At 51.3% G+C, this 26866-nt stretch overlaps 2 protein-coding genes and 2 pseudogenes across 4 annotated transcripts in view; 2 read left to right on the top strand and 2 right to left on the bottom strand.

Moving 5' to 3' along the window:
• Positions 1-26866, bottom strand: part of LOC132085611 (class I histocompatibility antigen, F10 alpha chain-like) — a 777359-nt gene that overhangs the window by 323892 nt on the left and 426601 nt on the right. The gene's annotated exons all lie outside the window — the stretch shown is intronic.
• The window catches only part of LOC132085561 (zinc finger protein 850-like), a 221297-nt pseudogene that overhangs the window by 24527 nt on the left and 169904 nt on the right, over positions 1-26866 (bottom strand).
• Positions 1-26866, top strand: part of LOC132085554 (uncharacterized) — a 560373-nt pseudogene that overhangs the window by 464577 nt on the left and 68930 nt on the right.
• LOC132085575 (zinc finger protein 501-like) overlaps positions 13784-26866 on the top strand; it is a 220807-nt gene continuing 207724 nt past the window's right edge. Inside the window, exon 1 of the mRNA XM_059491030.1 lies at positions 13784-14014. The gene's annotated coding sequence lies outside the window, so the exon portion shown is untranslated. The remainder of the gene's footprint in view (positions 14015-26866) is intronic.

The raw sequence follows: 26866 nt of genomic DNA, 5'->3' as shown, positions 1-26866 counted from the left end.
TTCCTCTTTTCGGGTGACCGAGACAGCCAGAAAAAGCAAAGTGTTTGTTTTGCATATGAATAAAAATTTTAATAAAGATTTTGTGTTGTCTGTATGAATGTAATTTTATGTTTCAGTTGTGGACTGGGATGTGATCCTTGGGTATGGTGTAAGTGTAAAATCTGTGATGAGAGGTGGCATTGCACAGGCACACTAAAGAGTGCCTGGGGCCGGGAGTGGGAAAAAGTGGAACTCTGAGCCAGGAATTGGGCATTACATTTTTAAAAATTTCTGTAGGAAATAGTGTGTGGGAAAACTGCACTTAGTTCCACGAGGCTGAACAGTACCTGAGGACTGGGAAAATATATGTGAAATGTGTAGAATCAGATTTGTTTTGAAGTTAAGAAAGAAGGGGAAAAAAGGTGTGGGGACAGTGCCGGGATAAGCTGAGAAAATGGGACACAAAGCAAACAAGGAGAAAATCCCCAGGGGAAAGGGGAGCCGGGAAACATTAATGGATATACCTCCAAACAGCCTCCTAGGCATAAAATTGGCACAGAGGGTACATAACCCTGACAAAAAGAATGCAAATAAAATCAAAATGATTGATTACTATATGATGAAATAGACTCATCAGGAGACAAGATCTGATCATTTATCATTGATCTGATCTGGCCAAAATAGAGTTCCTTTGAAGGGTGGATGTGCCAAACTTTGCATATTCATGTGAATGCCAAAGAACCAGTCAGTCAAGAAAAAACAGATTCTGCTGCCAGTTGGAAGGGTGAGGCTTCCCTGAGATAGGTGAACACATTTAAATTAAAATAAACTGAAAATTGAGACCTTAGAGCATCTGTCCCCTCCATATCTGCCAGCACTTGATGCACCCCCTGATGGACCCAGCCAGAATTCCTGGGGCAGAGCAGTCCAGCGAGAGGAACGGAAAAATGAGAACCAAGCAGTGGCACTAAACCCCCTCCTAGAAGTGCCACTGGGAGGGGCACACGGGGAACTGGGTTGAATATGGAAGTCAGAGGCTCTGTCTCCTGGGGTCAAAATATCAACAAGAGCCCTTGATAAATTTGAAATTAGGCCCTCAGGAGGAAGAATTTGAATTTTTAGTAGACACAGGGGCTAAGAGGACATGTTTATAGAATTCCAAGAGGATGCAAAAAAAGCCAAAATACAGTTCAAGTAGTAGGGGCAAAGGGAGACAGATATGAAGCACCTGTTATAAAACATGTAATATTTGAAGGAACAAACAAATTAGGAATGAGGGATGTTTTATTCGTATGGGAGAAAGGATATAATCTGATGGGAAGGGATTTGCAAGTGCAGTTAGGTATCGGGGTACTTCCAGAGGAAGAGAAAATGGCAGTCAAACTCTGGGGGGCCCCAGGGGGTAGATCCAGCCAGGCCCCAGCAAGGCCCAATGCGGGCCAGGGGCTCCAGAGAGCCGAGGGGGAAGTGGCTGGAGGCGTTCTGGGGGATGTTGTGAAGAAGGGAGGCAGCAAAGGGGGGGATCCTGGTGTGTTACTCCAGGAATTACCCCAGGATTTGGGGCAATTCTAATGAAAATTCTCAGAAAACTCCCCAAATGTGTCTAAAATCCCACACAGGGAGGGGAGACAAGACAAGTGACACCAGCGATGTCCCTGATGATGTCACTGCCCTGATGATGTCACAGCGCTGTCATCACTGTTCCCACAGCAGCTTTTGGATGTCCTCAGTGGCTTTTTGGTACCACTCGGCCACTGCACAGCCACCAAGGCCACCGGGGCACTGGGGGGACTCAGAAGGAGCCTGCAGATGTCCCCAGGTGTTCTCAGCAGGTGACACGTGGCCAGGCGGCTGCTGGCCTCCCACAGCCACTTGGCCTTGGCCACTGCAGCAACCAAGGCCTCGGGGACATCGGGGGATGTCTGATTTGTCCCCTTCAGGGCCAGCCTTGATGTCCTCGAACCAGTGCCGCAGCTCCCGGGGAAACACGGTGGCTTCATCACAGGCAGCCGCCAAGCGCTCCAGCAGCCCCAGGGCGGCCTCCGCCCTCTGTCCCTCCTGGTGGCCACCTTTGCCTGGCTGCTGGCCGCCATGGCCTCTCCCACGGCCTTGGTGGCTGCCTCTTTCTCCATGGCGGAGGCTGTGACCCGGGCCTCAAGCGCAGCAACCGCTGAGGTCACCTCCTCCTTGGCCAGGGCCACCAGCGGCTGCTGTGCTGCGGCCACCCAGTTGTGGATTGATGTCCCCTAGCAGGTGGCCTTGTCTTGCAGGTCCCCAGCCAGGGCAGTGGCCGTGGCCACAGTGGTGGCCTCATTAGTGGCCACGTCCCTGTGAGACATAAACTTTAAGAAATTTAGAGATTTTAAAGGAGCTGAGGTTTCAGTTAGAGATAAGCTTTATTAGAGTTAATCAAAAAATGGGAAGGCCTTGAGGAACTTAAGAGTTAGTAGTTAATTAATAATTGATTGCTTGTCAACATACTGTTTGGTTCCACGCCGCCGATCTGATCAAAATCCTCCGCGGTCTGCGTTGCTGCGCCCACCCGCAGCTGTGGCGTGGCTAGTAAATAAGTTCACGTGGCTTTCCAGGTTTCTTGCTCTTGTCGAGCTTTTTGCAGAGCTTGGATAACTCTGCCCCACGATTTTAGGGCTTTCCCTGAGCCTGAGGACGTGGTGTCCTCCGCCAGAGCCTTTGTACAATTATCCCAAGCCTCCAGATGGAGGATATGTATTGGGCTTTTTATGGCCCCAAGCTTAATCAGTCTCAGTAATGCAAGACATAGGTCTTTAAGCTTACACTCAATACCCCATTGCGCATGCATCTGACTTACAACCTTCGCTAAGGCTTCCATGGTCCACACGGGTCCGGGGGCGTCCCCCCCGCTGCAGACGGTCCTGCCGCTGCAGCCGCTGTTTCTCGTCCAGGCGAATCCCATTACCCGAGCTCCCTCCCAGGGGTCGGCACCAGTTGTTGCCTTCTGATATAAGGCAAAGCGACCTGGTTTCGAGGAGCAGCACGGCGACCCAAACTCACCAGGGTCACTCAGGCCAAAGAGCATGCAGACACCAATGTGGTAGATGGTCAAAGGCCTTTATTATCTCTTCTCGTGGAGTTTTATAGTCTAAGGGGTCTCTCTATGTCAGAGGGGGGGTCTGCAATACCATCTATGGTTAGTAAGGAGTGGAAAGTTACCAGCATTACTATCATTAGGTGGGCTACATTCCTAGTTACATTCCTAGGGTGGTCTCTTATCTCAGGGGATTAGGGGAAAAGGAATCCTGCCGCTTTCCGTCACATCGCGTGATCTTCCGATCGCCTGTCCCTATCTACCACACTAGACCGGGATTGTCAAACCTCTTGGGGCTCCATGGCCGCTGGGGACACTGGGAACACTCCAGGAGTGCTGGCAGAGGGAGGTGACACTCCCAGGAGACACTCTGAACACAGGCAGGGAGGTGGGGGGGCGGGGGGGGAGGCAGGGAGAGGTGATGTCACCCCTGGCCCCGCCCACTGCCCCTCCCTTGAGGGGCCATCGTGGGTCCCAAATGTGCCCCCAATGTTCCCAAAAGGATCCCAATGTCCCCTGAGTGTCCCCAACAGTGCCCAAGTGCTCCCAAAATGTCCTCTTGGGGACAATGGGGACACACTGGGTTCATGTGGGGACACTGTGGGGACATGGGAGTCACCACAGAGGTGGCACCAGGGACAGTGCAGTGGCACCAGTTCAATTCCTGTGCCACCAGCCCAGTGTCCCCACTTCCATCCCAGTGCTCCCAGTGTCATCCCAGTGTTCCCACTGCCAGCCCTGTGCCACCATCTCTCATTGTCCCCATATACTGGTCTGAACTGTTTCATACTGGTCAGGGCAGAGGAAAGTCTCTGTTGGTCTGTAGATATTCATACTGGTTCATACTGGTTCATACTGGTCTGAATTTGATTATACTGGTCCATACCAATCTGAACTGGTCCCCACTGCTCTGAACAGGTCCATACTGCTCTATACTGGCTCATACTGGTCTATACTGGGCATGGCAGGGGAGAGTCCCACCTGCTCTATAGAGTCTCATACTGGTCAATACTGGTCTGAACTGGTCTATACTTGTCAGCATAGGGAGAAGTGTCTACTGCTCTGTAGATATTCATACTGGTTTATACTGGTCTGTATTGGTTTATACTGGTCTGAACTGGTCTATATTGGTCTAAACTGTTCAGGGCAGGGGTGTCACAGTGCAACCAGTCTGAAGCTGCCCCCCTGATTCAACCAGCCTAGAAGCAAACAAGTCCCTGAGTGAAGAAGGATAGGTTGGATTCAGTTCTATACAAGGACCCTCAGCCAATGTCATTCAGCCCTAAATGCAGACCTATCATTGGCCAGGGAGCTGGACGGTGCTAAGACCCCAACCAATCACATGTGTAAGCGAGGGAAATGTGGAGCTCCTGTAAAAGGAGCTGCGAGAATAAACCTGAGGCTGTTTGTCACAAGGACCTTGGAGAGTTGGCCTGTTTGTATGTCGCCGATGAACGGCCCCCACCGTGATACGCAGTGATCCACAAAGTGATGCGACTCAGCCATTTTCTGTGTGCAGAGCAGGGGAGACTCAACCGTGTAGGAGCCAGGAAAAGTTGGTAAGGCAAGAAACCCAGACAGTGAAGGAGCTGAGAACTGACAGTAAGGCTAAAAAACTGAGTGGTGTAGGAGTCAGAGAAAGAAAAAAGCTGAAAAATTGAAGGAAAATCTCACCAAAGAAAGAGGCAGATTAACCTCCATAGAGGAACAACCAGTCATGAAGGTATGAACTTTTATTTTACTTCAACGAGGAGAAAAGTATGATCAACAAGCTCTGAAAGCCACTATGGATGTTATAAAATTTTGATGTTTATTTCAAACGCTCCTACTCTCATATTTATCTCATGTTTTCCAATAAAATCACAGCATAACCTGGAAAGCCAAGAGCACGTTGGAAGCAGAAGATTGTCAATGGTAAGACAATCTGCCCATCACCTTATTCCAAGACTCAAATATTTACAACCCATGAGTAGTAATGTGTGTGGTTTTAATTGAACTAGTTTTGAGTTGAATTGTTTACTGTTTGTAGTGTTAAGTTGGAACTTTGTAACTTCTAAACATTAAGTCTGTGACATGCTAACCTAAAGAATTGTAATGCTGGTGGTTTTGCCTGACAGCTTGTGGATGTGAATGTCACAACCCCAGTGATACATGAGGTACATCACTAGCTGTGGGAGTCTGGGCTTGCTGAGTTGGGTGGAAAAAGCCTTATTCAACTAGGCTCATAATTTAATTTTTTAGTCTAACCAAGAGGGTGAGTTGTCACATTGCAGCTGAGCTCAAGCTGCCCCCTAAACTCAACCAGCCCAGAAGAAAACAAGTCCCTGGATAAGGCAGGGATAGGTTGGAGTCAAACCCAAGCAAAGACTTCAGCCAACCCTGTTCAGGTTTAGATGCAGATACAGCACTGGCCAGAGAGCAGGGCAGAGAGAGAACCCATCCCATCAGCTGTCTTAAGCCAGGAGATTCAAACCCCCTATATAAAGAGGGTCCGAACAATAAATGAGGCAGTTTGTCACAAGGACCTTTGAGAGTTCGAGTTGTTTCTGTGCCTCCAATGAATGATTCCCATCACAACACGTATGAGTGTAATTTTGTGTTTCAGTTGTGGAGTGGGATGTGATCCTTGGATATGGTGTGAGTGTAAAATCTGTCATGAGAGGTGGCACTGCACAGCAACACTAAAGAGTGCCTGGGGCCAGGAGTGGGAAAGAGTGGAATAGAGAGCCAGGAACTGGGCATTGATTTTTTTTTAAATTACTGTAGGAAATAGTGTGTGGGAAAGTAGCATTTGCTTCCAGGAGCCTGAACAGTACCTGAGAGGGACTGGGATAATACACGTGAAAGGCATAGAGTCAGATTTGCTTGGAAATTAAGAAAGAAGGAAAAATCAAAGGCGTGGGGACAGTGCCAGGATAAGCTGAGAAAATGGGACACAAAGCAAACAAGGGGAAAACCCCCAGGGGAAAGTGGAGCAGGGAAACATCCATGGATACACCTCCAAACAGCCTCCTAGGGATAAAAATGGCACTGTGGCTACATAACCCTGACACAAAGAATGAAAATAGAATCAAAATGAAACATTATTATATGAGAAACTAGACTAAACAGGAGATAAGATCTGATCATTTATCATTGATCTGATCTGGCCAAAATAGAGTTCCTTTGAGGGGTGGATGTGCCAAACTTTGAATATTCATGCGAATGCCAAAGAACCAGTCAGTCAGGAAAAAACAGATTCTGCTGCCAGTTGGAAGGGCAAGGTTTTCCTGGGGGAGGCAAACACATTTAAATTAAAAGACATTAAAACCTGGGACCCCTTAGAGCATCTGTCCCCTCTATATCTGCCAATGCACCCCCTGCAACCCCTGATAGACCCAGCCAGGATAACAGGGACAGAGCAGTCCAGCGAGAGGAATGGAAAAAATGAGAACCAAGCAGTGGCACTAAACCCCCTCTGGGAAGTGCCATTGGGTGGGGCACACAGGCAATCGGGTTTGTCACTGCCCCACTTAATTCCTCCAAAGTGAGAGCATTTAAAAAGGAATTAAAAGTTCTATGTGAAGATCCAATTGGATCAGCAGAACAAGTAGACCAATTTTGGGACCCAATGTTTATAACTGGGACAGAGTGCAATCTAGAATAAACCTTTTGTTTACACCTGAGGAAAGACAAATGATCCAACTAGTGAGGATGTGGCTTTGGGAAAGGTACCCTGCACAACACAGACCCCATGGGGAGCAGAAAATGCCCCTGCAATGCCCTAATTAGGACCACCATAACCCTGGAGGAAGGTAAAACATGGAAGATTATAGAGCATTAATTATCAGGGGAATTAGGGAGGCTGCTCCACCAACTCAGAACAATCATAGGGCATTTGCTGAACAACAAAAGAAGGATGAGACTCCAACTGAATGGCTGGAGAGGTTAAAAGAAATGCGAGACGATACTCAGGTATAGACTGATACAATAGCTGGACAAGCTTTATTGAAAATAACATTTGTCATGAATGCTTGGCTGGATATAAGGAAAAGCTGCAAGACTGGGGAATGGCAGGATAAGGGATTGAATGACCTGTTAAAGGAAGCTCAATAGATCAATGTACGGAGGGAGGGGTGATGAGAAAGCCAAGGGGAAAGCAAAGATAATGGAGCCACTATTGCTGAGGGGAACCTGCGTGCAAGGAGCCACCCCCAGAGGGAAGTGAGACCCTGTCAGGGCAAGGCAAACGGGACCAGGGGGAGGAGAATGGGACAGAGCTCCCTGGGGCAGAGGCCCTAAAAGGGAAAAGGGCAATTGAACAGCTGAGGCCCAATCTGTCACCAGCACAGGGAAATTGGGCATTGGAGGTGAAACTGCCCAGGGAGGGAAAGGGACCTGAAGGTTTTTGAGGAGGCTTGAGAAACGGTCTTCTGTACCCATGGTGGAAAGCTGCTTCATTCATCCCCCCAGCCCACCGCTGAGTGGCCCTGAGTGGCCCCAGAGTGTCCCAAGAGCGACCCCAGTGACATGACCCCAGGAATTCCCGTCAGGATTTGGGGCAAATGTAATGAAAATTCCCAGAAAATTCCCCAAACTCGTCTCAAATCTCTGGCAGGGAGGAGGGAGTGGACAGGTGACACCAGTGATGTCCCCAATGATTTCACCACCCTTGATGGCATCACAGTGGTGGCATCACTGTCCCCGCAGCAGCGTTGGGATGTCCTCGATGGCTTTTTGGCACTGCTTGGCCACTGCACGGCCACTGAGGCCACCAGGGCCACCAGGGGTACGCGAGAGAAGCCTGCGGATATCCCCAAGTGTTCCTAGCAGGTGACGTGTGGCCAGGCGGGCGCTGGCCTCCCACAGCCGCTCGACCTTGGCCACTACAGCCACCAAGGCCTCGGGGACATCAGGGGATGCCTCATTTGTCCCCTTCAGGGCGGCCTCGATGTCCCTGAGCTGGCGCTGCAGCTCCCGGGGGAACGCGGTGGCTTTGTCACACGCAGCCACCAAGCGCTCCAGCAGCCCCAGGGCTGCTTCTGCCCGCTGTCTCCTCCTGGTGGCCGCCCCCCCCTTGTTTCTGGCCACCACAGCATCTCCCATGGCCTTGGTGGTCGCCTCTGTCTCTTTGCTGGCAGCCGCCAGCCGGGCCTCATGCGCAGCCTCCGCCGAGGCCATCTTCTCCTGGTCCAGGACCAGCGGCAGCTGCCAGGCTTTGGCGCGGAGGTTGTCCAGAGCTCTCCCCCAGCGGGTGGCCTTGTCCTGCAGGTCTCCAGCCAGGGCGCTGCTGGTGCCCGCAGTGGTGGCCTCGGCAGTGGCCGCATCCCTGCAGGCGTCACGGAGCTCGGTGGCCTCTCGGGCCAGCCGGGCCCAGCTGTCCTCAAGTGTAGCCACCAGGTCCCACCAGGCACTGGCTGCGGCTGTCACATGGGCCCAGGTGGCCCCCAGGTTTGCCCTAAAGGCATCCAGGGCCTGGCCCAGGGAGGCAACGCCAGGGCGCTTCAGGGTGTTACCTCCCTGGTCCAGGGTGTCCCAGAGGTGATCGATGAAGGTCCCCAGGGCCGTGTGCAGGGCTTCTGGGTGCACGCTCAGCAGCACATCCCTGTATGGTCCGGCCACAGTGGCTGCCAGCTCACCAAGTGTGGCCACCACATCCACCAGTGCCTCCAGCAGCTGTGGAGGGGACAGGGGAGGTGATGGAGACCTCATGGAATTCGTAGCCTCCTGGGATGGCCTCTGTCCCCTCCTGGGGTTCCCCTTTGTCCCCTCCTTGGAGGGCTCTGCTCTCCTCTCTGTCCTTTTGTCACCTCCTCGTCACCTCTGCCACCCCCGCCACCCTCCATTTGTTCCCCCCTGCCACCCTCGATCCCCTCTACCCTTCTGTCACCTCCCCTAGTCCTGCCACACCCCTGTTCCCTTTGAAATCCCCTGTCCCCTCTCCCTCCCACCCCCCACACCACACCTGAATTGCCGTACCTCACGGGGCTCCATGGCCTCAGGGGACAGGATCAGGACACGCCCGGGGGACACTTGGGTGACACACAGGAACGTTGCACGGCGGCAGTAAACAGGAAGAGGTGACGTCACACCCCTGGCCCCGCCCCCCCCACCTGCGGGGTGCCCAATGTCCCCTTGACGCACCTCCATGTCCCCTCAGGGTCCCCACATGGCCCTAGTGTCCCCTGAATGTCTCCAAGAGGCCTTGATGTCCCCCCATGTCCCCAACAGGGCCCAAATGTCGCCTGATGTCCTGCTGGGGACACTAGGGGACATTGTGGTGACCCAAAACAGGACAGGGGACGTCAGGGTGGCCTGGGGGTCCCCAAGGGAAGGACACAGGGGTGTGTCCCAGGGCCCCAATGTCCCTCAGGGTGTCCCCGTGCCCCAGCGGTGACAGTGCCACCCCCACGTCCCCAGCCTGTCCTTACCCCTGCCCTAACAGTGCTCTATAGGCCACCTCCAGCCTCGGTGTCACCTCCTTGTGACCCCCCCGCCATCTCACCGAGCCCTCTATGATCTCCCTGAGTGCCTCGGCCACTCTGTGGAAGCCCTGTCCCCATGTCCCACACAGCATCACCTCCCTGTCCCGGGTGACAGCAGCCACCAATGTCTCCAGCGCCTCCATCACCTCCTCCAGCCGCCCCAGCACATCCGCGGTGACCTCGTTGGTGGCCGTGGCAGCCTCAGCGCTGGCCCTGGTGGCCGCCACCTGCCAGGCGCGGTCATGCAGGCGCTGGGCCATGTCCCGCTGGTGGCCTGCAGCAGTGGCCAGGTGACGCCGTGATGTCCCCAAGCCCCGCCAGGCCACCTCGCAGGACACGGCCACCACGGTCAGGGCCAGCAGCAGTTGACCGTCCTCGGTCACCCCCAGGGCAGTGCGGGCTGAGTCCAGGGACACTGCAGGGACATGGGGACACCGGACATGTGGCACCAGGGACACCCAGTGCCACCTGTCTAGTGGCACCAGGACTACCCCGGTGTCACCACCCCAGTGTCACCAGCTCCATCCCAGTGCCACCAGTTCTGTCCCACTGTCACCACCTGAGTGCCACCAGCCCAGCGTCACCAACACAGTTGCAGGACCAGTGTCCTCAGTCCTGTCCCAGTGCCACCATCTCAGTGTCCCCAGTTCCATCCCAGTGCTTCAAGTGTCAGGCCAGTGCCACCACCCCATTGTCCCCATACCATTGTCACCATCCCAGTGTCACCAGATCCATCCAAATGTCACCATCCCAGTGTCCCCAGTTCCCTCCCAGTGTCCCCAGTCCTGTCCCACTGTCCTCCACCCTGTCCCAGTGTCCCTGTCCCAGTGCTCCCAGTTGTGTCCCAGTGTCACCAGTTCCATCATTGTGCCACCAGCCCAGTGTCTCCAGTCCTGTCCCAGTGTCACAAGTCACCTCCCACTGTCCCCAGTTCCAGCCCAGTGTCCCAGTCCTGGTGTCAGCAGCCCAGTGCCGACGGGGCTGTCCCGGTGCAGCCAACCCAGTGTCACCAGTCCTCTCCCTGTGCTACCAGCCCAGCACCACCATCCCAGTGCTCCCAGTGCCAGTCCAGTGCTCTCAGTTCCAGTGCAGTGCCACCGCCCCATTGTCCCCATACCAATGTCACCATCCCAGTGTCCCCAGTTGTGTCCCCAGTCCCATCCCAGTATTCCCAGTCCCTTCCTGATGTCCCCATCCCAGTGTCCCTTCCCAGTGTTCCCAGTTCCACCCAATGCCACCAACCCAATGTCCCCACTCCCCTCCCAGTGTCCCCAGTTCCATTCCAGTACCACCAACCAAGGGAGTCATCCCAGTGTCACCAGTCCCATCCCAGTGTCACCAGTGCCACACATGGCACCAGCCCAGTGTCACCAGTTTAATCCTAGCGTCCCCAGTTTCTCCCCAGTGTCCCCCATTTTGCCCCAGTGTCCCCATCCCAGTGTCACCAGTGCCACCCCAGTTTCCCCAGTCCTGACCCAGTGTCTCCTACCCCGTCTCATGTCCCTGTCCCAGTATTCCCAGCCGTGTCCCAGTGCCACCAGTTCCATCCCAGTGCCACTAGTTCTATCCCACTGTCAGCACCCAATTGTCCCCAGGGCTGCCTCAGTGCCACCACACCCATGTCATCATTCCAGTGTCACCAACCCAATGTCCCCTGTTGCCATTCCAGTGCCATCACACCCGTGTCATCATTCCAGTGTCACCAACCCAGCGTCCCCTGTTCCATCCCCATGCTCCCACTGACAGCCCAGTGCCACCACCCCATTTTCCCCATACCAATGTCACCATCCCAGTGCCACCGCCCCATTGTCCCCATACCGATGTCACCATCCCAGTGTCACCTGTCCTGTCCCAGTTTCCCCAGTCCTGTCCCAGTGTCCCCATCCCAGTGTAACCAGTTCCATCCCAGTGTCCCCATCCTCGGGCAGGGGAAGGTCTCTATTGGATCGGTAGGGCTCCAAACTGGTCTGAACTGGTCCGTACTGGTTCCCTGCATCCCCTGCTGCCCCATGATGCTCTACACTGGTCCAAACTGGTCTATATTGGTCTGAACTGGCCTATACTGGTCAGGGCAGGGGAAAGTCTCTCTTGGTCTGTAGATATTCATATTGTCCATACTGGTCTGAACTGTTTTATACTGGTGCATACTGGTCTGAACCGGTCCCCACAGCTCTGTACTGGTCCATACTGGTCTATACTGGTAAGGACAGGAGAAAGTTCCTCCTGGTCTGTAGAAATTCACACTGGTCTGACCTGATCTGAACTGGGCTGATCTGCCTCCCATTGTTCTAAAAAGATGTATACTGATCTGAACTGGTTTATACTGGCCTAAACTGGTTCATAATGGTCTCTACTGCTCTATGCTCATCCACGCTACCTCCCACTGCTCTAAACTGCTCCACACTGCTCTATACTGATCAATGCTGGCCTATAATGGTTTATACTGGTCCATACTGGTTTTTTACTCACGCACGGTCCCACACAGCACAATCAGCCCCATGATCAGCCTGTGCCAAGCCCACAGCCAGTGCTGGCACCGCCGTGCCCGTCGCACCTCGCGTTCCAGCGCCGCTGCCTCCTCCTCAGCCTTGGCCCCGATCTGCCGCAGCCACTGCCCGTCCTCGTCCCCCAGGGTCCCCCGGGCCACAGCCGGGGCCACCGCAGCCTCCCGGGCCCCCTGCAGCCCCTCCCGGGCCACCCGGGCCTGTCTCAGTGCAGCCTCGGCCTCAGCCAGTGCCGTGGGGATGCTGTCCGGTGTCCCCAAGGCCTCGGCCAGGGCCACCAGGGCCTCCAGGGCCCGGTGCCGTTTGGCCACCGCCGAGGCCACCTCGGGAGGGAGGGCAGGGGGGGACACCTGGGGACAGGAAAAGGGGGTTAGGGGATGGAGGGAGGGGTTTGGGGGGTTCGGGGAGGGGAGTTTGGGGGGTCGCTGGTGGGGTTTGGGCGTTCTGGGGGAGCTTTTGGATGGTCTAGAGGGGTATTCAGGGGGTGGCCCAGGGGGGTTGGGGTGTCTCAGGTGTCATTTTTGGGGCATGGGGGGCCCCAGATGAATTTTGGGGGATCCTGAGGGGGCTTTTGGGGGTCCTGGAAGGGTTTTGGGGGGGCTCCACGTGGGGTTTTGGGGGTCCCAGGTGAGGTTTTGAGGGTCCCAAGTGAACACGGGGCACAGCACAGGGTAGTCAGGGTGGACAGAGGGGTCAAGGGAGTCCCAGGTGAGGTTCGCAAGAGACTGAAGGGGTCCCAGGTGAGGTTTTGGGGGTCCCAGGTGCGTCTTGGGGCTCTCAGTCAAGGTTTTGGGGCTCCCAGCTGATGTTTCCCAGGGTAGCCCTGGTGTCACCACCTGTGTCCCCAGTTCCATCCCACTTTCCCCACCCCAGTGTCCCCAGGGCTGTCCCAGTGCCACCAGCCCTGTGCCATCATTCCAGTGGTACCAACCCGGTGCCACCAGTTCCATTCCACTGTCACCAACCCAGTGCCACCAGTTCTGTCCCACTGTCACCAGTGTTTTGGGGGTCTTGGGGGATCCCAGGCGGAGTTTGGGGGCTTCTGGGGGGGGGGGGTTGGGGGGTCCCGGAAGTATTTTGGGAGGTCTCAGGTGAGGTTTGGAGTTCCCAGGTGAGGTTTGGAGCTCCCAGGTTAGGTTTTGGGGGTCCCAGGTGAGGTTTCCAGGGAATTGGGTAATCCCAGTTGAGAATTCCCAAAGATTTGGGGTTTCCCAGGTGAGAATATGGGCCAGGGGTTCAGGAGGGCTGAGGGGCTCGGGCCTGGGAGCATTTTGGGGGCTTCAATCAATGGGGAGGGCCTGGGGGGTGCCGAGGGGAGGCGTGGTGAGTGTGTGGGGGGCTCTCATGGATTTGATGCCTCAGGTTTTGGCTTTTCTATTTTTCAGATTCTGTGCTGCTTTACTCTCTGGGTCTGGGCTTCATATTAAGGGATGCTGAGCTCTGTTCACAGAGCAGGGAGACAAAACAATTCCTGCTCTAGCTGTGAACTCAAGGACACATAATCCAAACTTCAGGCCCAAGAGCATAAACAACGGGCACTGAAGAGAGAAAAACAAGAAGGATGGGACTTCATCATCTAAAGACATAATTGGACAATTAACTCCAATATGCAAATGGAGCAGAACTTATAAAAGTGACAGACCTCGTGACCGGCCATCCATTTTGTGGCCATTTTGGTCCATCTTGGGCGTAGCCCTGGCTGGGCTCTTGTTCTGCCCAAGGTGAATCCATGGAGGCCTTTTAACAAATGCCTGCTTTATTGTGTAACCGTGTCTGGCCTCTGTTCTAGGTCAGCCTTGTGAAGGCCTCAGTTTGTGGCGAGCACGAAGGGAGCCGAGGCACCTGGGCAGGGCTGGAGCAGAGGCAGAGGAAGGTGCAGCTGCTGCCGCCAGCCCGCGGCACTGGCGGGGCCCAGGTGCGGGGCAGAGGGTGCGGGAGGCCGAGAAGCTCGGGAGGAGCGAGAGAGGCGTGAGCGGCTGCAGGGGCGCTGTGTTTATCGGGTGAGCGCGGTGGGAAGGGGCGTTTTGTGCTCGGGGGCGCAGCGGGTGCGGGGCTCGCTGTGCCCCGGGCCGGGGAGGGCGGGCGCTGTGAGCAGCGGGGTTGGATTGCGGGGCTGGGCTTGGCCTGGGGCCGGCAGTGCTGGCGCAGGGATCGTTCCCGCAGCGCCGCTCCGGAGCGCCGCGATCGGAATCTCGCTCTTTCACTCTCCCGTTGGTTCTTTTAATTTCTACTCGAGCTGTTAAAATTCCGTGTGTATATTCTGCTGCGAGCGCTGTAGTGATAATATCCCGAGAGACAGTCCCCTGAGATTAGCACTGACAAACTGGGGAGCCCTTACCCGGGGGAGCCTTGTTTTTCAAATGCAAACTCATTGGACTCTCAGAAAAGATCTGGCCGCGGTATAGAGGAGCTAGAGGACAATCAGACGAGGCCCGAGTTTGGTAGTTGGGATAAGAGATGATTATCAAGTTTGATTTGCCGTAGACGCGAGGATAAATCCTCAGGGTGCTCAGGTGAGCTGGAGTATGCGAGGCTCTTTATGGTGCCAGCATGTCAGCGGAGCCCAGCAGCAAAGCAAAAGGAAGAGCATCCCTTAGTCTGAAAGGGAAAAGGGGAGAAGAGGAAAAAAGAGCCAATACTGGCAAACAAAAGTAAAACAAGGGAGGAAGAAGGCTCAGATCGAGTCTCTCCCGCCCTGAGGGTGGTGTCGGCCGGGTCCGGGCCAAGGCGCGCCCCCCCCGCCGCCACCGCCCCCCCGCCGCCAGCGCCGACACGATCGGGGGGCGGGGGAGGCGCAGCTCAGACCGGGCCCAGCCGGGGAAGGAGGAGAAAGGCGAGCGCGGCCAGGCAGGGATGGCGCCGGCCCCGGGCCAGGAGGAGGAGCCGGGGCAGAGCCTTGTGCCGGGAGAGGGGAGGGGATGGATGGCGGGCACCGCCCACGGCACCGCCCCGAGAGCAGGAGGAGGAGCCGGGGGCGGGGCCTTGTGCCGGGAGGGCGGGGAGGGAACCTCCCATGGGGGCGGGGTCTCTCCGCTCCCAGCCCTGTCAGTTTCCATGGCAACCCTGAACGCCGGGGAGCGGCTTCGGGGGATGACGTCACCGGTGCGGGCGGACGCGCAGCCCGGGTTAAAAGACGCAGCAAATCCCGCGTGGGGCTCCCTAGGATCGGGGGGAGGCAAAATAGATTATATGGTACAGCAGGGTCAGCCGAACCAGAGAGCTCCTCCTCCAGCAGCTCCGGGGAAAGTGAAATTGATGAACTCATTGCAGCCTTGAGCAAGCGAAGGAGGGGGAAGATCGTGAGAAAAGCCATCAAAGAGTGTAGCCCCACAGTGAAACGTACTAGATCAAAAAAGAGAAAAGAACCGGTTTTACAATCCCCACTACGACCAGCAGTTAGCAACCAGGAACCGATACACATTAAGGTTCCATCTTCCCTTGTGAAAAACACGGTTCACTTTCCTGTTAAAATTTAAAACTTTAATAAAGGACAGTAGGAGACAGAGACAGTAAAACAAAAATTACGGCTCAGTGCATCTTGGTACTAAGCCAAGAGCACCCCTGCTAGTTTGGGAAACACCCTTTTTATACCATTTCTATTACATCAGCCTGTTGCATATTCATAGACTCTTATGCATATCCATCATCTAGTTTACATATTCCAGGAACTGTTTAGCATGGCTCCTCCTCAGCTCTGCCTTTTTAGAGCATGTGTGTTTCTTGGCTGTGGTTTTGGTTCCCTCTCTTGATCACTTCCACTCTGGGCCTTGGTCCACACTTTCTTCAGACGGCAGATGCTGATAGTTGGCACATCAATAGCAGGGTGCTCATGACGTGTTCACTGGATGTTATCCCGACCAAACAGACAGTTCACTCCTGACTAGATCAGCTACCACTACTGCCATGTCTAAGTTTTTATTAACAGCAGAAATAAGAGCATAGTTATTTTAACATTGTACATAGAAGATTCCTCTTAATATAACAATATAATAAGCATCTGTAATAATCTTTCCTCTTCCCTTTTTACAAATAATTTGGCTTGAGAAGTATTTCTTTTTTTCTATCCTCCATTATTTGCTTTTTCTTTTCATAAATAATTTTTGCTTCTTCCAAGTGGTCTTTCTTATTATTTTGTATGCACATAATCTTTTGTGCAGTCCCAGATGTAGTCAGTTCTGGGTCTATAGCATTGTCACCTAATCATTAAAACTGAAAATCAGGGACAAAGGCTCTCTAACTAGTTAAAGTTAGAAAGTGGTATGTTTATTACGCTGGTGGGTGGCCTGGAAGGGGTCATTCTTGAAATGTGTGACTGCACCACACAAGGATTTTGGCCTTCTATTTATTTCCCAAAATAATACATATGCATAACCCCAGCTCCTCCCATCCCCGCTTTGTATTAAAATGAGGTTATTAGTCCTTCACGTGTGCGCAATTCTTCTCTTGAATTGGGTCAGTGGTCCCAAATTGGGTCAGTGGTCCCAGGGATGAAGTCAGGAAGGTCTTGGTCAGGTCTCTGTGACCCTCTGGCACAATCCAAGGCCCCCTGCTTCATGATGGATCAACACAGAGTCCAGGTGCTGGGCATTGTTCTGCTGGTTTCAATATGTTCCTATGTTGGTTCACTTGCTCCTCTTCCTTCTACAAATGAGCTCATAATGTAACAATTAGCTTTAACTTAAGCATCTAATAATTATTAACCAGTTGTTGGTTTATCTGACTTCAATATGAATTGGTTCTAACTCTCAGCTAAAATCTTAAATTTTTTAAATCATAATTCAACCCCTACTCCTTCTTCAAGGTTGGTAAATTCTTTCACTAACATATAGGTTCTTCTTTATTGAGCCAACTTATGTGGGAAGTGTTTCTTAAAACCATACCATATGTTCTCAATATTGAAGTTAAAGCTGCTACTTGCTGCAACAGTCTCTAATTCTAAATAAGTACTGTAATAGACAAAATCAAACTTGTACTAACCAAGAGAAGTAAAACAATAATTGGATGAACGAAGGTACTGAGCAAGTCAGCTGCCATTGGAGACTGCTCACAAAGCACATCCCACTAATGATGGGATGGGCCTTTTTCCAATCTTTTAAGTACTTTCCGTATAGTCTCTGTGTCATGGTGTATTGTAATCAAAGTTCTTTTCCTTTTATCTTTAACTTTTTTAAGAATTTTCTTGAATTCATAATGTTTCAACAATTTGGTAACCAAAGTTAAGTTCATCCCTATGGGCACAGGCAATATTTCTTGGACAGTGATCAAATTCACCTTTCTATGTTGGTATGATACGACAGGTGCCTGATAGGAAAAAGCACATCCTTTGATTTTGACAAAGTTACAAATGCACAAGTTAAATTGAGTTTCCTTCACTGTGATCTCATCTACTATTATAGTGGGGCATGCTGCTCTGAGGCAGATACAACTTTGTCTTGTATACACAGGCAAGGTTGTCTGGTTAATGGGATGCATTTCAAAGTGAGAAATACTTTGCTCTGTATCTAAGTCTAAACTCAGAGCAGTTAGTTAAGCATATGTCACGGTATTTAGAATTCTTGATGAGATTCATGGAATCTGTCTTGGACAAACACATATTTACATCCCCAAACATTTCTTCTTTCTTACACAGTTGCATTTGTAATTTTTAGCATTTGACCCAGAGACTTTTGGTGTTAAAATCATAGGCTTTCCCTTGGCACTTATATACTAGTCACATGATGTGGAAGTGGCGCTGCATTAGCTGTGGTTACAGCAATAATCATAAATGACACAACTCTCTAAGCTACACCTACTTGATTATCTATTTCAACGACAAGTCGTTCTGTTCTTTAGGGGATTATTACACTGTGCTTATCATTTTACTCACACTCTATTTATTTTCTCGAGAAAGTTTTAATTTCAGTTTGTTTTTACCCATTGTAACTTTCTAAAGTGCCTCAGGAGCCTTCTTCACTCGTGAATGATGGGTCTAGGTGCTTTGTTCCTTAATCTTGATTGCAGTAAAGGTGGTGAGGAGCACTTGGGCGGTCACCAGATGTCGCTGTAGGACAGGAAAGAACACAAGCACACCACCGTTCTCAAGGTAAAGGAAAAAAGGGAAGTTTATTTTCTGACTCCAATATTTATAGTTTTACAAAAGTGACAGCGGATTGGAGGGTGACAGTGACACCTCTCCAATGACACTGGTTAAACCAACAGTCCATCAACTCTCTCCTCCTCCATGAAGAAATGCAAAACAATGAGTTATTTACAGAAAGTGTGTGAGAAAGTTCACTACAAGAATGTCAACATCAGAAGGCATAGAAAATCCTAAAAAACCAGGGTGACACACCCCTTGTAGTTGTATGCCTGTTTTGATTAGTATTATTGTATTATGGCTTACCTTCGAGGAAAATCTGTCCATAATTAACTCACCCTTTGCTGCTTTCTTTGCCTCTCCATCCGCCAGCTCATTTCTTTCCTCCAATTTTAAGCTCACTCTCTGGTGTGCCTTAATATGCTTTTTCAGGTAGCTGAACTGCTTCCAGCAGCCGGTTTGTCTCTTCTTCCCTTGTGAGGTTAGCAGTCCCCTCTCCTTCCAGATGGCTCCATGCGCATGCACGACTCTGAATGCCTTTTGCTGTTTCTAAGGCATGGGTCCATGCATTTATCTCAGCCTTCTGTGCAGAGGTACCTGTTGGTAAGGGTCCAGACTCTATTACCTCTCTGCAGGTAGTCACTGTGTACTTTGCATGTCGCTTTCCACTGGCAATGTAGCTGCTCCCGTCAGTGAGCCAAGTCTCTGCATCGTCCAAAGGAGTGTCCTTTAAGTCTGGGCAGCAGGAGTAGGTAGCTTCAATGGTCTCCAGGCAATCGTGGTGTACTGCTTCTCCTTGATTCCACTGAGAATGGAGGCTGGGTTGACAATATTAGTCACCACTATCTCTACATCGTCTTGCTCTACCATGATGGCCTGGTATTTCAGAAACCTCTGTGGTGAAAGCCAGTGGCCACCCTTTACTTCCAGTACTGCGGACACTGTATGGGACACTAGCACAGTCATTTTTGTCCCAGGGTAGACTTGGGTGCTTCTTCAATATTCAGCACAACTGCTGCTACATCTCTGAGGCAACCTGGCCATCCTTTGGCTGTTGCATCTAGTTGCTTAGAGAAGTAAGCAACTGCCCTTCGGTATGGACCCAAGTCCTGAGCCAGTATTCCCAGGGCAATTCCTTGCATGGAAAAATAGAAAGAATGGTTTACTTGCATCTGGAAGTCTCAAGGCTGGAACTGACATAAGGACACTCTCTAGCTGGTGAAAGGCCCGTGTGGCTCCTTTTGTCCACTGGAGATCTCTGTTTCCATCGGCAATAAGAGCACAGAGGGGTCTGACAAGCAGTGCATAACTATAAACCCACAGCCGGCACCACCCTGCCATGCCTAAGAAGGTTGGGAGTTCCTTTGTTGTCTGGGGTTTTGGGGTTTGGCCTATGTCTTCCCTGCCTTAAAGTCTGCTGCTCAGCACTCACTTCTTACCCCAGGTAGATTACCTTCTGTTTCACTACCTGTGCCTTTTTCTTTGAGACTCTGCGTCCTTGGAGTCCTAGGAAATTCAAAAGGCTTACCATCCAGGCTTCCCTCGTCCGAGTGGCTACTAGAAGATCATCCACGTACTGCAACAGCCTCCTTTCCTCTTGTGCAGCTTCCCGGGACTCTGGGTCTATGCAAGCTGTTCTCCAATCGGAGTGGGGAATCTTGAAGCCTTCAGGCATATGGACCATGTGAGCTGTGTTTGAATGCAAAAATTTTCTGGCTGCATTCATGGATAGGGAGGCAAAAGAAGGCATCTCTTAGGCCTAAAACAGTGAACCAGGTTAGCTCAGGTGTTAAACAAGTTAGTAAAGTATATGGATTTGCTACCACAGGGTATAAATTCTGTGTTATCTTATTGACAGCCGTCAATCCAGTACTATCAATTATTGGGCTGATTCCTTCCCTATCTTCCTTTTGAGGGTACTGCTCAGTTCTCACTGGTTGTGTTCTTTCCTTAAGCTTGATTACTATGTGGGGGCATTTTTCACCCTCCCTGGTACAGCAGAGGCCCCTACCCTCGAAAACACTTATTTACTTATTCTAGTTCTCTTTACTAATGTCTTTCTTAATTTCAATGGCTGTTAATGTTAAGCCTAACATCTTTATATCATTTGCCTCCAGAGTAACCTTTCTCATTTGAGAATGTTTAGCAAATGGAGCGAATTGTACAAAAGCTTCTAAGTACACATAGAACACATGTTACTTTAAAGGTTTGCAAAAGTATTCCTTCTCAGACTGGCCAGTTGTTCCCCGCACTAAACATTTTCCACAAGTACTAAAGCTTTATTTAAAACTGAATATATGGCCCTTGTGTTGACTAAAATTCTACCCTTTTCTTTCTTCTGATCTCACTGCCTCTTGCAGAGGGGTCTGTTACATCCTAGTTCTGGATGAAATTGAACTGCCAGGAGGGGGATGGGTTCGAGTGGGTATACTTTTGGAGCCCAAGCCTTCTTCCCTTTTGGGGAGGTCATCTTTATCCTTCCTCCCTTACCGTAGGAGGAGCCTTTACAAATCAGATGTACTCATTTTGTGAACTGTAATCACTTTGCATTTCAGCATGATAATCTTTGTTTGACTTCATATGTTGCTATCTTATGCTGCATGCTGAACAACACGTTTGATTTACTTTCTCTTTGCCTTGTCTTCCTTTTCAAGGGCCAAGACCAGAGGGCGGTCTGATCTCACAGTCTCTTTGCCATTCTGGGTGATTTCTTAAAACAAAAAGACATATCAGCATACAAAACCCCATCCCATTTACCTTTCTATTTTAAAACAGAATTAACTGCAATGAAATATTATAAATCTTCTTATTTTCTGAGCTACTCCTACTGGCAGCCTTCTCCCAGTGAGCCCCTCCTAAAAGGGGCTAGTTGAGCAACCTCTTTGCTCTGGTCAGTTCTCATTATCTCTTTCTCCTTGCCCTATCTCGCTTCCACCCAAACTTGTCTTTACAAAGCTTCACAGTAGTTTCTCATTCTTCCTCCTACACACACACACACACACACACACAGCTCCAGGTGGCAGGTATCAGATGTGATTTCCCACACACGAGATTTAAGATCTTAGGTCCTGAATCAGCTTGATCAGAAAACTTTAATTTACACTCTGGGCATGTGCCCTGACGCTTATTAGAACAGCAATACCAGCGTTTCTCACAAACACCGCACTGCAATAATACTAACGCAGCGTGCCAGCCTCTTGATGCACTGAAGGAATTGCCCGCAGAGGCAGGCTATTCTGCTTATTACAGAGAACTCTAAATCCCTACAGCAGGCTGTTCCCAGTCCAGACTTACTATAGTACCAGCTGAAGTCTCATAAACTCATTCATCTCTTCTATCTAAACTCCGTTTTACAAAATATCAGTCCTTTCTAGTTCTCTTCTTGCACAATCTAATTAAGCACTGTGTCTACTTACACTCGTTTTACTGCCTTGCAAAAAGGCTGTGTTTGTCACAGCAGAAACTCTGATACGCCCACAGACATACGCACACCCCCCCCCCTTTATCTCAAATTCACTAGAGCCAGGGCTTGAATTGCTGTGAGGGGAGAATTCTTGGAATTCCTTTAATTTGCTTTACTATAGTTAAACATAAATCACCATACCATAGTTCTTCTGTGTAAAATGCTACTCTTGTTGCAAACAAAATCTTAAAATCTCCACAAACACCACTATACAATCCGAGAATCAAATTACCACAATGCAGAGGAAGAAAATCACCACACAAAATCACTGGGAAAGGGCATATCTCTCAAAGTGCCCACTTCTGTCAACACAACATAGCATACCATAATTCAGCATTTACTCACATCAGTTTTCCCTGGACACAAATCAAAATAACAGCACACAGTCCAGAGATCAAGTCCAAACATTCAGGGCAAAGGAACTCTCTGAGCTCGTACTCACGGTTAAAATGTACCAAATCTACACAAATCACTACATTTAAACACAATAAATACAGTCACTGACGTTTCTCCACCCGCTTCTCCACGGGGCACTTCCCTCCCTGCCCCCACAGCCTGCTGCAGCATCAGGCCTCACTCGGCTGCTTCAAACACGGGTAGTACTCACTCCCCCCACACTGTAGGGCACTGTAGATCTACTCTCTTTTATACACCATACACTTATACACTTGCACGATTAGAAACACAGTGCACTGACCACACAATGCATTAACCATACAGCGACACAGTGTTTGACACACACACGCATATAGAGATTCATTCGACCCACCCCCAGGGTCGCTAGCGGCTGGTCTATCAGACAATGAACCCCCAATACAGTGTCCGGACACTACACACATATACACACATAGACGTCCACTCGACTCACCCCCAGGGTCGCTAGCAGCTGCTCTATCAGAACAATGAACCCCCTCTCTAATCTAGCTGCTCCACCAGCTACACCCAGACGTCTCTGAGTGATTTACTCCCTAGTTCTCTTTCCCCCCGGGGGCCCCTCAGTACATACCGTATTCTCCTCCGCAGCCAGCAGGTCCTTGTCTGTTCTTGCAGGAAGCAAGTCGAGACGAGCGGAGCCCCACTAGGAAAAAAATCTTAGGGAGCACCTTGGAGGTCTGTCTATCCCCCCGCCCCTGCAGGGGCAGAGAACTCCTGCCTTGGCTCACCGTAATGTTTTGCGGAGAAAAAAAGAAAACTCTACAACTTTGTCAAAGTTGTAAAGTTGGTATGTTTATTACAGCGCTGGATGCATGCGGAGATTGCTCTCTTCAAAAAAGGCATGCGTACCTCTGAGAATTTCAGGTCTCTTTTTATCTCTCTCTTAAATACATATGCATACAGTTTCACAATAGGTTCATACATATTCATTTTTATGGGTTTCCTGTGACATTTACCACTAGTTCCTTTGTATCAGAAAAAATTCCGAGGTCAGGTTGACTTGCCCTTACAGCAGTCTCTGTCTCCTTCTATCATCTTCTGTATCCCGCCTTTATCTCTGTCCTTCGCTGAAGTAACTCCACTGAGCTTAGACCTTGCAGTCTAGCTAAATAACTATGGTTTCTAACTACAGACTCAACTCAAAAATGTACATTTCACTTAAATGAAAATGGATTTCTATCCTGGAAAATTTTCACTTTGCTTCACTCACCCTGGGCTCTGCCTCAAGCTGTGCAAATTCCATCAGTGCCAGCAGGCAGAGCTTGGGGTGAGGGGCAGAGGGAATCAGCCCAATTCCTGCCCCAGGCAAGGGACCCAGGTACATTGTCCACACTTTGCCCAGCAGTGTTCATTTGCATTTCTAAAGCTCCTCTGCAGGCTGCCTGGAATGAAGCTTCTCTTCCAGGGCAGCCATCTGGTGAGTCACATGTGGCCCCCCCAGAATCTGCTTTTTAAAAAAAAAGTATTAACTATTTATGTTCAAAGTATTACAGTTAAATCTCTTGAATTTTGCAAAATGCAACATAAAGGCGAACGTGGGAAAACCCAGACCAAAAATTGATTCTCACACTTCTGTCCCAAACCTACCTGACAATATAAAGTGGGAATATTATGAAAAATTTTTCCCATGTTGTAATTTTGTCACTGAAACTTCAGGGAAAACAAAAACTCTCCAAGAATCTCCTTAGTGTTAGAGAGTCAATACATTCCTTGGTTCTGGCCAGGATGTGCAAGAGAAATAATTTCTTTCACAAATAGCCAAGCTGTGCAGAGAAAATCATTCCATGCCACGTGAGTTTTACTAGATTTTTCCTAAACTTTATGTAGTCTGGACCAATCTAAATCCACTGGTTTAATGTTCATTGCTTCTAAGTTGTGTAAGTTTTTAGTATTTGGTTGCCTGTTGGACCCGGATTTCTTCCCCTCTGATGTGTGATTTCAGTCTCCACACTCCTGGATTCCCTTCTCAGCCTTTTCCAGCCCAGGTGTCTCCAGCTCTGCCGGGGGCAGTGCCTGGGGTAGTTGTTGGTTGTTGTTTGCTGATGGGTATTCCCAGTCTGTTTGAATGTTAAACTCATCTCCATTGAGTGGTATAACACCCTTTAAATAAAACTTTAAAATTCATTTCCCAAAGGCAAAGACAAACCAAGCCTGAGCAAAGAAATAAGATTTAAAAGGAACAAACTCGGTACATTTTGCAGCAGTGCAATGGCAGGCAGCCCAGAGTGTGGGTGTCAGTGAGCCCCAGAGTGGAATTGTGCCGTGGTGTTCCCCAGCAGCTGTGGCAGTGCAGGCCCAGGCAGCGCTGAAGCTGCAGCAGTGGCAGCAAGGCTTGGCCCCAGGGGCTGGAGGTGGCAGAGGAGGGTGGCCGGGATTGCAGAGGATTCCAGGCGAGGATCTGTGGGCAGGCGCAGGGGCTTGGCCCGCTGTGGAGCCCTGGCTGCTGCTGCGTTGCCTTCAGGGCAGGCTCAGGGGTGGCCTCCCATCCTCCTGCTGCGGGCGGGAAGTGCAAATCTCCGGGGCTTCAGAGCCCTTGAGGCCAGGCTGAGGGGTCCCCCCGTGTTGAGCTGTGCTGACGGCTGTTTCTGGCCTCAGGGACACTTGGCATGGGCCCCTTGGCCACCAGTGGTGCTGCTTTGCTCTCCTTAGGCAGGAGACATCGGCTGGGTGTTGGCTGGGTGTTGGCAGCAGCAAAGTGCCAGGGCAGGCTCTGTGCCAGCCCAGCTTCCTGTAGGAGAATATCCCTTGATATCTGGTCCAGTGGTTGCTGAAGCAGTGAGAATTGCTTTTGCCCCCCTGTTAGGTGCCATGGTGTCAGCAGAAGATGTTGAAGCCTTCCTGCTCAGGGCATTTCAGTGCCAGGCTCTCACAGGCACCCACAGCTCCGTGGGTTGAGCTGAGCATGGGACGATGACCTGTGCTGTGTCTGATTCCCTTTCCTTCCCTCCCCTGGAACAGGGTGTTGCTTTTAGACGCCACTTGTCCTGGTTGCTTCAGAGTACTTTGGAGAGGCTCCATATCTAATTTTCCCTATTTTCCTGGGGCTGCCAGAACCTCAGGGTTCACTTCAGCATAGGCCTGGACAGACATTTGACACAGAGGTACAACAGAACCGGCCTCTGTATCCCTTTTTATAATATTAATTTGTGTTATGAGTTTAGCGATCAAATCCCTTCCCAGTAAATCATGATAACAATTAGGAGCAAATAAAAATTCACGCATTTCAAACCCATCTCCCGGATCTACTTACAGTGATTGAATAAAACCATACATCTTTCCCACTTATCCCCTCACTAATTAAACATATTTTTAGCATTTTCCCCCCCTTAGGTCTAAGATTTAGAGTGGATTTAGAGGCCCCTGTGTCCATCAGGAAATGCCTCCTCTCAATGCAGACTCACCCTGAATGTTCTCAAGGGCTCCAGTGTGGAGGGTCCCTGGTGTGATGGGAGCTGTGACAGCCCTGCCAATCCATGTCCATCAAGGGGTGGACTTGCTGGTCCTGAGGGTGCTGCTGTCTGTGCTTGCAGTGTCCTTGTGCCCTGCAGCTGGAGCCCTGGTTCCTTGCCAGGGGCTGTTTGGGTGGGCTCTCCCCTGCCGAGGAGGGCAATGCCTCTGCCAGGTGCTTGTGGCCGAGCCCGTGCCCTGGGTGCTGGGGCCCCCTTGGGCCCTGGGGTTGATCCCTCAGGGGCTGTAGGAGCTGTGCCCTGGCCTTTGCCTTCAGCTTGGCCTTTTGCTGCTCCCTTCTTGCACTCACCTGCTGTGCCTTTGTGCCCAAGTGCTGCAGAGCCTTCTTGTGCCCCTCCTGCAGCCCCCTCAGTGCCTGTGGGTGCTTGTCTTGTTTTACAAGAGAGGTGTCTGCTCGGGAAGGCAGAAATAGCCTCTCTTGGAATGGAGAATGCAAACCCCGTCCCTCTTCATGTTTAGAATAGTGAAATCAAGGGGCTCTCAGGCAAAGATATGGGAATAGGAATACCAGTTCTTTACTAGTGTGTATAAAAAAGCAACACTAGTGTGTATAAAACACCAACAGCTGCGGCACTGACAGCAAACAGAGCCCGGACCCAGTCCCGGCCTTTGGGCTGCGGCGCTTTGCCCTTGGGTGCAGTTCCGGGCACGGCCGGCAGGGGCGCTGGTGGCTCCCGCGGGGCGGGGCAGCGCATCCCTCCCATGGGAACCTCTCTGAACGGAAATAGAGCAATCCCTTCATCTAACTCTTTCACTTTTTTACTTTCTCTAGCCTTTCTCCCATGTTTTGGGAAAGAATTTGGAGAGGGCTGCCTTTTAACTGAGCTCCTAGTGTTTCGATATGTTGCTTCCTGTAGAGAGAGAGAGTTTCCCTGAACAGCTGGAGCTGTGGTTACCAAGGGGCCGTAACTCAGAGCAGCACAGGGTCAGGGGAGGATATCCCGCCGAGGCTCGGTGGGAGTGTGGGCAGGGTCTGCTGCCAGAATCACCAGAGGGGGATCTTCCTGTGGAGCCCGAGGCGGAGCGTGGGTAGCCCCCACATGGCTGATGGCGGCTGATCCGGCAGCTGCCGGCAGAGCAAAGGCAGGTGGGAGAGCCCGGCAGCAGCGGCGGTGCCCAGCGCAGGTGGCACGGGCAGGGCAGCTGTGGATGGGATGGCTGGGACCCCCCCTGGGTGCGGTGGGCGCGGTGACCTCGGAGCAGGCGGCAGGACAGAGCAACCCCCATCTTCCCCAGCATGGGCGGCAGAGCGGCCGCGGGCCAGGCAGTGGGAGCAGGGCACACAAATTGAGCGACAGCGCCGGGGCAGGTGGAGCTGCCCTGGGCACTGAGGCCACACCTGGGATGGAAACCGGGGCGGGCGGAGCTGAGGCGGGCAGCGAGCCGGGACCCGGGACAGGCGCCTGGGCC

The sequence above is a fragment of the Ammospiza nelsoni genome, chromosome 31, assembly GCF_027579445.1.
Source record: "Ammospiza nelsoni isolate bAmmNel1 chromosome 31, bAmmNel1.pri, whole genome shotgun sequence".
NCBI lineage: Eukaryota > Metazoa > Chordata > Aves > Passeriformes > Passerellidae > Ammospiza > Ammospiza nelsoni.
The sequence above is the reverse complement of the archived record's forward strand: the minus strand, read 5'-3'. Positions and strand labels throughout refer to the sequence as shown.